This window comes from Salmo trutta, chromosome 18 (assembly GCF_901001165.1).
Source record: "Salmo trutta chromosome 18, fSalTru1.1, whole genome shotgun sequence".
NCBI classification, from domain to species: domain Eukaryota; kingdom Metazoa; phylum Chordata; class Actinopteri; order Salmoniformes; family Salmonidae; genus Salmo; species Salmo trutta.
Window position 1 is genome coordinate 25,287,810 of NC_042974.1, and position 9,486 is coordinate 25,297,295.

General features: G+C 41.6%; 1 long non-coding RNA gene across 1 annotated transcript; it reads right to left on the minus strand.

Moving 5' to 3' along the window:
• Positions 1 to 604: 604 nt before the first annotated feature.
• LOC115153061 (uncharacterized) lies at positions 605 to 7,255 on the minus strand. The gene is made up of 9 exons (XR_003867631.1): positions 7,217 to 7,255; positions 5,737 to 5,846; positions 4,731 to 4,946; positions 4,208 to 4,317; positions 3,488 to 3,593; positions 3,085 to 3,228; positions 1,626 to 1,736; positions 1,055 to 1,170; positions 605 to 887 (listed from the first exon to the last, which is right to left on the minus strand). It is a non-coding gene; the product is annotated as an uncharacterized LOC115153061 (long non-coding RNA).
• Positions 7,256 to 9,486: the final 2,231 nt, after the last annotated feature.

The window sequence follows — 9,486 nt, forward strand, 5'->3', positions numbered from 1 at the left end:
TCTCACCTACTCCCTGTTGGCTGTCTCGTCGTTGTTGGTAATCAGGCCTACCACTGTTGTGTCGACAGCAAACTTGATGATTGAGTTGGAGACGTGCGCAGCCACACAGTCATGGGTGAATAGTGAGTACAGGAGGAGGCTGAGCATACACCCCTGTGGGGCCCCCACTTTGAGGATCAGCGGGACGGAGGCGTTGTTGCCTACCTGAGATGATATGGTTCTTAACTAGCCTCCCAAAGCATTTCATGATGACAGAAGTGAGTGAAAAGGGGCGATACTCATTTACTTCAGTTACCTTCACTTTCTTCGGTACAGGAACAATGGTGGACATCTTGAAGCAAGTGGGGACAAAAGACTGTGATATGGAGACATTGAATATGTCCGTAAACACTCCAGCCAGCTGGTCTGCAAATGCTCTGAAGATGCCGTCTGGGCCGGCAGCCTTGCGAAGGTTAACACTCTTGAATGTCTTACGTCGGCCACGGAGATCAGAAGCATACAGTCCTAGTGAGCTGCAGGGGCCCGTGTGTGTGTGTGTGTGAGTGTGTGAGACATAGAGGAGCAGGGTATAGCACCATACTGTGGGTAAATTAAGAACACTTCATGGTGGTCAAGTAAGAATATGAAATGTTTATTGATGAATGGGTATTGGATACCATTGTGAATGAGGAAACTGTGTTTGTAGAGTGCTATAATTCCATACTACCCTCTCCTGTACTTCTATTTTTACATGCAATGTAAATTCATTTAATATTGCAACAATTCAAAATGGCAGTAGGGCTACACACTCAAAAATATTTTCACTTGTCATAGTAGAGTTCTCCTCAGTAAACACGATGAATTGATACTCGATGTCTCTCAGCGAGTTCTGACTGCAACCTCTTGGTCTGAAACAGAAGCAAAAAATTAAAAAATAAACACAATGAAAGAAAAACCCACATTTATTCAATTCCTGGGGCTTCTTTGTCATTGAGCACTGAAAATTATTGACTTGTTGCTTAAAAAATCTGGACTATCCAAATAAAGTGTGACCTACAGTAGAAGAGTAACATACTTCCTCCATATCTTGTCTTGCAGCTTCAATCTCCTCTTGGCCAGTGCCCCTGGGCCTCCTTCATCATCTGAACATGGCTCCTGATACACTGCTCCAACTCCCTGTCTCTGGCCACCCTGAGGTCACAATGGTCAAGGGTCAAATGAACTACCAATCCACAAACTAAAGATTACCTTAGTTATGTACCACTATATGTGGTTATCATTATCATCTTAGCATGTAAAATACTGGGGTGTAAAATACTGGGGTTTAATTCATTAAAACAATCAGAAGAACAAAAGTATTTCACAGAGGGGACAAAATATATGCTATGAACAAAAGAGATGGCTGTACAAGCACCCTCTTTCCACTAGATGTCTCTGAACATCTTTGAATTATCTGCCATTGGTTCTGTTGGTGGCTACTGTTAGTAGCTGCCCACTGGGCACAGAAGTCAATGGAATGTCTATTCCACGTTGGTTCAACGTAATTTTGTTGAAACAATGTTGAATCAACCAGTGTGTGCCCAGTGGGTTATTGCAACAGTGTAACTATTGATAGACATTGAGTAGACCTGTTAGCTACATCATACCAGGCTTCCACGTGTTGTTTCTGGTACAGGAACTATCTCTATCTCTGGATCCTCTTTGGTAGGGGGTTGAGGGTTTTGGCCAAACCACTTTCAGCAACACTACATAGAGACCTCGGTACATGTAACATAAAAATACATTAATTTCTATAGAAAGCTGGTATTTTCTTTATATAACCGAAACTGTGAGCTTATAGTAAGTTATGGATGGATGACAGGACATTCAGTGACACAGATGGACTACTACTATCCTGGCACATTGCTGAAGAGGTAAGATATTAGATATACAGCTATGGTTAAATCATTCGGTGAACTAAGTTCAGACTTCCATTTGCCAAAGTCGGATTTATTTAGCTATTTACAGCTAAGAGACAATTTACTGAAACACCCCAACTGGGTCAAAATGAAGAGTGAGCCCTCTCACATAGAAACACACCTAATCAATACTCAGAAAAGTTCAACTAATAGTAAAAAATATATATATATAGATTCCAATCTATTGCTGTCATGACACATAACAATACTCTGCAAACTAAGTGCAAGTGGGAATCTGAACTTGGGAGGCAGTGTGTAGGAATTCTCATACCGTTACACACTCAACCATATGGAGAGAATATCTATGGAAAATTATTAGTAGGTACTTTCTAACTCCAGACAAAATGGTTAACATAAGACCAGAAACAACCAGTGAATGCTGGAGAAAATGTGGGGAATTGTTCGCAAACTACCTGCATATTTTTTGGTCTTGTACTAGAATAATAACACTTTGGAATTATGTTTTTGACTTTGTAAAGATTGTATTTAAATGCTATTTCCACTACCTCTATAAAGAATTGCTGTGCTTTAAACCTATGCTTGAAAAATAATACAAATCTAAGTATAAAAATGTGTTTTTACAGCAATGGGTTGCTTTGAGTGACAGGGCATCACTATACCCTGGTTCTGTTGAGTGACAGGGCATCTCTATACCCTGGTTCTGTTGAGTGACAGGGCACCTATATACCCTGGTTCTGTTGAGTGACAGGGCATCTCTATACCCTGGTTCTGTTGAGTGACAGGGCATCTCTATACCCTGGTTCTGTTGAGTGACAGGGCATCTCTATACCCTGGTTCTGTTGAGTGACAGGGCATCTCTATACCCTGGTTCTGTTGAGTGACAGGGCATCTCTATACCCTGGTTCTGTTGAGTGACAGGGCATCTCTATACCCTGGTTCTGTTGAGTGACAGGGCATCTCTATACCCTGGTTCTGTTGAGTGACAGGGCATCTCTATACCCTGGTTCTGTTGAGTGACAGGGCATCACTATACCCTGGTTCTGGTACGTTGTGATTTGTACTGAAGTAGGGGGAGTGGGACCTAATGTTCATCATGATGTTACATTTGCTAATGTACTAGTCTGCTGCTGTGTTTGTATGTTTCTGACTGTGTGTGTGCTAGCGTTTTGTGGAATGGTGTGTTTACCTTCTGTGGGGGGGGGCTCCCTGGCGACATCTGACTGCAGGATGACTGACAGTGCTCCATCGCTAGCTAGGCCTGTCGCTATCTCCAACCTGGACAGCTTCAGCTTAGTGTCTGCACAGCCTGCACAGCCATCTTTTTCAACGTCTGCTCAGCCAGAATGGAAACAAGGACTCAAGTCAGTCTCTTTCTGTCCACTTCTCTCAGACAGTTTCCTTAGGACAAGAACAGAACTGAAAGCATTCTTCTAATTCTAATTTTCTCTTTCCAATGACTGTGAAACCCTTTCCTCAGGCTGGCGTTATGTTGCCCTCTTCTGGTTGAGAAGTGCACTTCAAGTATGTGAAAAAAATTGTGGATTACAAAATTATACGGTAGTGAAAGCAGACATACAGAACAGTCATACCTCCCCTCTCATATGTCTCTCACACCTTTCTTGCTTGTGCTCTAAGATGTTTCTCTCCTGCATGATCCTAGCATGAGTACGCCATTTCTTGAGGAGCTCTTGGTCTCTAAGTGACAAAGAAAGGCAGGGGTCATACAAAGCACATTGAGGATTCAAGTACCCTATAAACACTGATCTAAGGTCAGTTTAATTTTGTTTAGGTTATGATTGGGGATAAGCTGCTCTTAGATCTTGCTGCATTTCTTTACCTACCCCTTATTGGCATTGTCATTGGCTTTTTACGGCACATAATATTGATCCCTCCCTTTCTGGGATTTCATCGAACACCAATTTGACACGATACACCCCTGCTTTCTGAAACTGTAAGGAGAGTGAAAGTTCTCTCTCACTCGTGGTATTACATAGTTGGCAGGCAACTATATACTGTATGTCAGTGGAGGCTGGTGGGAAGAACTGTAGGACGGGCTCATTGTCATGACTGGAATGGAATAAATGGAACGACATCAAACATATAGAAACCACTTGTTTGACTCTGTTCCATTTACACCATTCCAGCCATTACAATGAGCCCATCCTCCTATACCTCCTTCCACCAGCCTCAACTGCTGTAAGTAATTCACATGATTTGAAAGGCCACAAAAGCAGTAGGGAGTCAAAGGAGGTATACTGATGTGAGATACTTCTGCTTGGGTTCTGTAAAATCAAACAGTAATAACTTACTTCCTACTTTGTTCATTGCAGCCAGTCTTCTCTCCTCTGACCTCTTCCAGTACTGCATGTCAAACGGAGGGACCTCTGGAAATATATTTCCACTGGTAATCTCTTTCTTTCTGACAAATAAATGAATCGAAAGAAAATGTTTTATTTTTATTGCTCTCAGAAGGGCCGTGTCCCTGCAGAGCCTGGGCGAATTTATCGCTAGGCCTTCTCCTCAAAGACTGTCATAAAAATACTCGTACACTGTCCATGCTGTATATTCCATCTCAATAGCCTATTAGTCTAGAATGGCTCCCTCTCATTGTCTCCTTTCCTAAACTGCATTGAATTCCACAGAGAAGGCATCCAACATATTGCTTTCACTTATCATTGCTTTCCTCGTAACCCATACTGACCACTGCACTGAGCATAGTGTTCAATCTGGTTAACCAGTTCAGGAGAGGACACTGAGTCCTCCCCCTAGATCTGCAGTTACCAGACGCCTGTCATTTCTCCCATAAGAGACGATGAACCTTTTTGACTTTACCTTTTAATGACGGGCAGGGGGTGTATCAGCCCTCTGCTGCTCTAGAGAGGCGTGAAAGAGGGAGGCCATAGCCAAACTCAGCTCTGTCCATTTGGATCATCTTCTGCCTCAGTTCTCTGAACCTCTGCTGCTCGTATTCATTCACCACCTCTTCACAGAGGTCCAAACTGGACTTCACAAGCTCTGTCAATTGTAGCTTCTCCACCGGGGGCATGTCTGCAACCAAAACATGAAGAACTTTCCATGAAAACTATTATGGCAGCAAAACAATACATTTCAGTCACTTCCTATGCAAACAATTATGCAACATATTGTCCTCTTTTCATTTTAACTCTTGACCAAGGTGGATCCTTTGCATCAATGCTGAAATAAATGTTTCACAGTGTAAAATGGTTGATGTGAATGCCCAATGAAAAGACAAAACTGTAATGAGCCTATAGTAAGCATGTCCTCTCATCCATTAAATAACATGATGAAATCTGGTATGACATGATCTGAATGCCAGCATATTGCCCTGCTAGTGACAAAATAATATCCATCAAGATGAAATGATTTTTCCAGAGACACTGAACCTTGAACCTCTTTTTTAATAACATAAATATATAAAGATACAACAAGGCACCTTTGTTCTAGGTGTAGGCTTTCTGCTGAGGGGTGACTTGGCTAGTCATGCTGATTAGCCATAGGCACTACTAGCCAGTGGTGGATGACAAAGTGCCTCTGTTAGAAGCACATGGGTTATCGATCATTTTCATCTGGCTAAAAATATGAATGTGTAGAGCTGCATAAAAAGTCTGCCTGCTGTACGTGCCATCTAAAAAGGAAACAGAGTCACACCGCTGAAGTGGAACCAGGGCAAGGAGCTATTTTGGTGGCCAGCCTTCCTTTCTTATGCATAATAACAGACGGCGGTGGACGTGTTCAGAAGGGTGCAGACCACACAAACCCCTTGCCGTCACATTGTCCAACTTCATCAGGTGACACTACAGTTATCGTTATCATTCACCTGGAAGAGAGTTCTGCACGCTAACCGATGCAGTGGAGGCCCTGCTGCACAACCTCTTGAGGCGGAAATGTGATGGGGCAATGCCTCAGACTCAGGGCCTTGAGAGTTACCTGAGAAATACAAACACATATGTCAGAAATACCTGGAGATGGGTTACTGAAGAATAAGCTGGGGAAAAAAACATCATGTCACACTAACAACCCACTCTTCAAGTAAAGGAAATGAAGTCCAAGCATCCTGAGAGGGACATATCCCAAAATATTGTCAAAGTCAGTGATGTTCTTGTTTAAAGGACAACGGGAAAAAACTGACAAAGGTGACAAAGTTCAACTAACCCAATTTTAGTGGAAGCTCTGTGATAGGATTCCTTTCTAACATTTTCAGACATCTGCATCAACCAATTAATAAATTAATCCATTAGAATCCACAGCACATCCACAATCTATATACAAATACTTTGACTGATAGGCCTATACAAACTAGCCTATAATACCTGTGCAGAATAATTTCCACAGGAAGGGATGTGATTTGATTACTTCAGAGATCTAACCACACCGAGTTTGACAAACTGGTGAACAGTGTATCTGGATGACTGTATATTTCATTACCTTCAAGATACAAATTCTTAAAGACAACAGGAAGATAGTTAGAGGATAAAGTCAGCTCCGAATAACAATGACTATTCTTGAAAACGAGAGCATCCGAATCATCTGCTTGACCTACTTTTAACTTAGTATTCTTCAAAATGCAATCCACAACATATTTTCAGTTGCTTCTGCTTAAATATAGGGTGTCAGATGTGATGTGCATAGGTCCAACACACTCAGAGAGAATGTGCAGGATCTCTGTCCTAACAGTAGTTTCACCACAATCTAGGCTCAAATTAAGGTTAGTCTAAGCTGTGCTGTTATCTCCTTTGGTTGGTTAGTAAACCTTCAGCCCATTATCAAAGTGTAATCTTGCAATCAGATTGTCAATGCTCATGACGGCTAGAGGGAGAAACAATAGAAAATATGTCAGTCATGAACTAATCTTCCAGTAAAATAGAGTGACAGTCCAATTCATTAACTGGACCTTTGGGAGCAATGAATGTGTAAAAACCGACCAGACATTGACGTAATTATCTTTCTCAATATCGCCTGCTGCCGGCCTTTGGGCTAATCACATTCCTGAGACACTCATTGGTTGCATATGTGAATAACTGTTATAGCTAGCTAGTTTGTCTACATTGAATATTTCTGACATGTAACATTTATGTCGGCTAGTTAGCTAGCTAACTTATGCAATATAACTTTAGCTCGCTAAAGTTAACTAGCTAACTATGCAAGCCAAAATATTTGGTGAATATATTGTACAACGCATCATAAATCATACTAAACCAAGCAATCACTGAAATGTATAAGAATGCATGTATTACATGATGATCAACAAGCTCAATTAAGTTAATTTAACTTTTGTAGAGGCAAGCTAGCTTATTTACCTAGCTAGTAGTAGTTCGCCGTCTAGTCGTATCATTAGCTATTGCCATGGCAACCGTTAGCAAACTACGGGGCATGTCAATAATCAAACAACGCCTACAATTTGCCAAAATTCTCCTCAGAATCATTAGCCCCATAGAATGAACGTTTTGGTTGACTTTAAGGTTGACAGACAAAACAAAAGTAAAAACAAACAACACTTTTTTTTAAATAAGGAAAGAAACGAAAAACAAAGTGTGTGTCAGTGTAGGCGTGATAGGCGGATATATATTTAAACAGGGCTGAAAAGTGACTGGTAGCAGGAACATATAAATACTTATGGTAATATATACATGTAAAGAGGAGTAATACCACAGACAGAGCAATGAGACAGATATTTCACCAACTGTATAAATGTGAAGCATCCGGTTGGCGTTTCCACTCACTACCAAATATGGTGATGAAAGGAAGCACAGTGGCAGGCAGTGGGAGAAGATGGAGCGAGATGGGTTTTGGCCGACATTCTGCAAATTTTCTCATCGATGAAACATTTGATCTCAATACCGTTTTCTGTTTCTAAAAACAAAATCTGCTTCTAACAGAGTGGACTAAGTTTCGTAGACGTTACCCTTTGCCAGAGTTTAAAACAAATTGAGTTATTTAAAATAAGTGCAAGTTATTGCACACGCGCACTTCACAGAGAAGGTGTTCCCTAACGGATATATGCAAATATTTGCTAAAACGTGGCAATAGGATCTCGCTCGCTCGTGTTTGGTTCTGCCAACCTCATTGCTTGTTCTGCCCACTATGATTAATTTGCCCCATTGGAAACGGAAAGGCTTTCTTCTATCTTGTTAGTTATAAAAAATCTTCGGTATTACCAAAGACAGTACACTACGAAGGTAGGCAGAAACTGCTTCTCCAATAAAAATCCCAGATCACGCTTGTAAGCGATGTCATGGCGAGGTTGGCTGGCTAGGCGCATGCGCAGAACGCGTAATCGGGTCTAATGGTCGTCTCGCGCTGAAATGCGCATGTGCAGGCCGTCAAATCAACGTTACGCCCTCGATATAAAGTTGTTTTTGACGAAAATGAAAACAAGTCAGTTTGTCACTTTCACGAGGTTAGAGTAACATGTTCAACTACTTAAGACATTGGCTCGAGTCTAGGTTGTGCCTTCAGATTTTTAGAAAATGAACAACTAAGGAAGACTGTTTCACTTCTCTCATTGACTTCTCTAACCCCAAACCCCATCAAAGACCTTTATAACTAAACCAAGATAGACCACAGAAGTTTCAAACGGGAACAAATTATTTTATTATTATAATTTTTTTTTAATGGGAACAATTGAGTCATAGAGGGCAGAACAAGCCAAGCCGTGATTGGGTGTCCCATAGGGCAGTGCACAATTGGCCCAGCGTCGTCTGGGTTTTGCCGGGGTAGGCCATCATTGTAAATAACAATTTGTTCTTAACTGACTTCCCTAGTTAAATAAAGGTAAAATAAAAAAATGTAATTCTAGTTTTGGGAACAGAAAACTATATTGAGATCAAATTAGCAGAATGTCGGCCAAAATCCATCTCGTTCCATCTTCTCCCACTGCAGGCCACTGGGCTTGTGGATACGCCAAGCGGATGCTTCACATTTATACATCCTGAATATCTGTCTCATTATTATATCTGTGTTCTCCAGCCTGGTCTGCTTAGCAAGCATTCCTGGAAGTCTCGAAATGTTGCAGCTCTGGGTTTAGAAACTCTTTGGTAATACCCACTGAGCACAGACATCAATTCAATGTCTATTCCACAGTGGATCAACGAAATTTCATTGAAATGATGTGGAAACAATACTGATTCAACCAGTGTGTGCCCAGTGGGTAGTGACCAGTAGCAGGATAAATAGATAGATACTAATGGTAATGGAAATCAATAATCAATGAACAGCAGCGTAGTGGTAGTAATACATCTAATTAATAATCATTTTAGCAGCAGGGTAGGCGTGAGGGGGAGCAGTAGTTGTTAACCATTTAACTGTCTTATGGCCAGGGGATAGAAGGTGTTTAGAAGTCTGATAGTCTGAGCATTGATGCACCGGTACTGTCTGCCGGATGGGAGCATGGAGAACAGTCCATGTCTCGGGTGGCTGGAGTTTTTGGCAATTTTTCGGACCTTTCTCAGACACCGCCTGGCATCTATGTTCTATGTTCTATGTTCAGTGATGCGCTGGGCCGTCCGCAACACCCTCTGCAGGGCCTTCCGGTCGAGTGCACTGTAGTTTCCATACCAGACGGTGATAC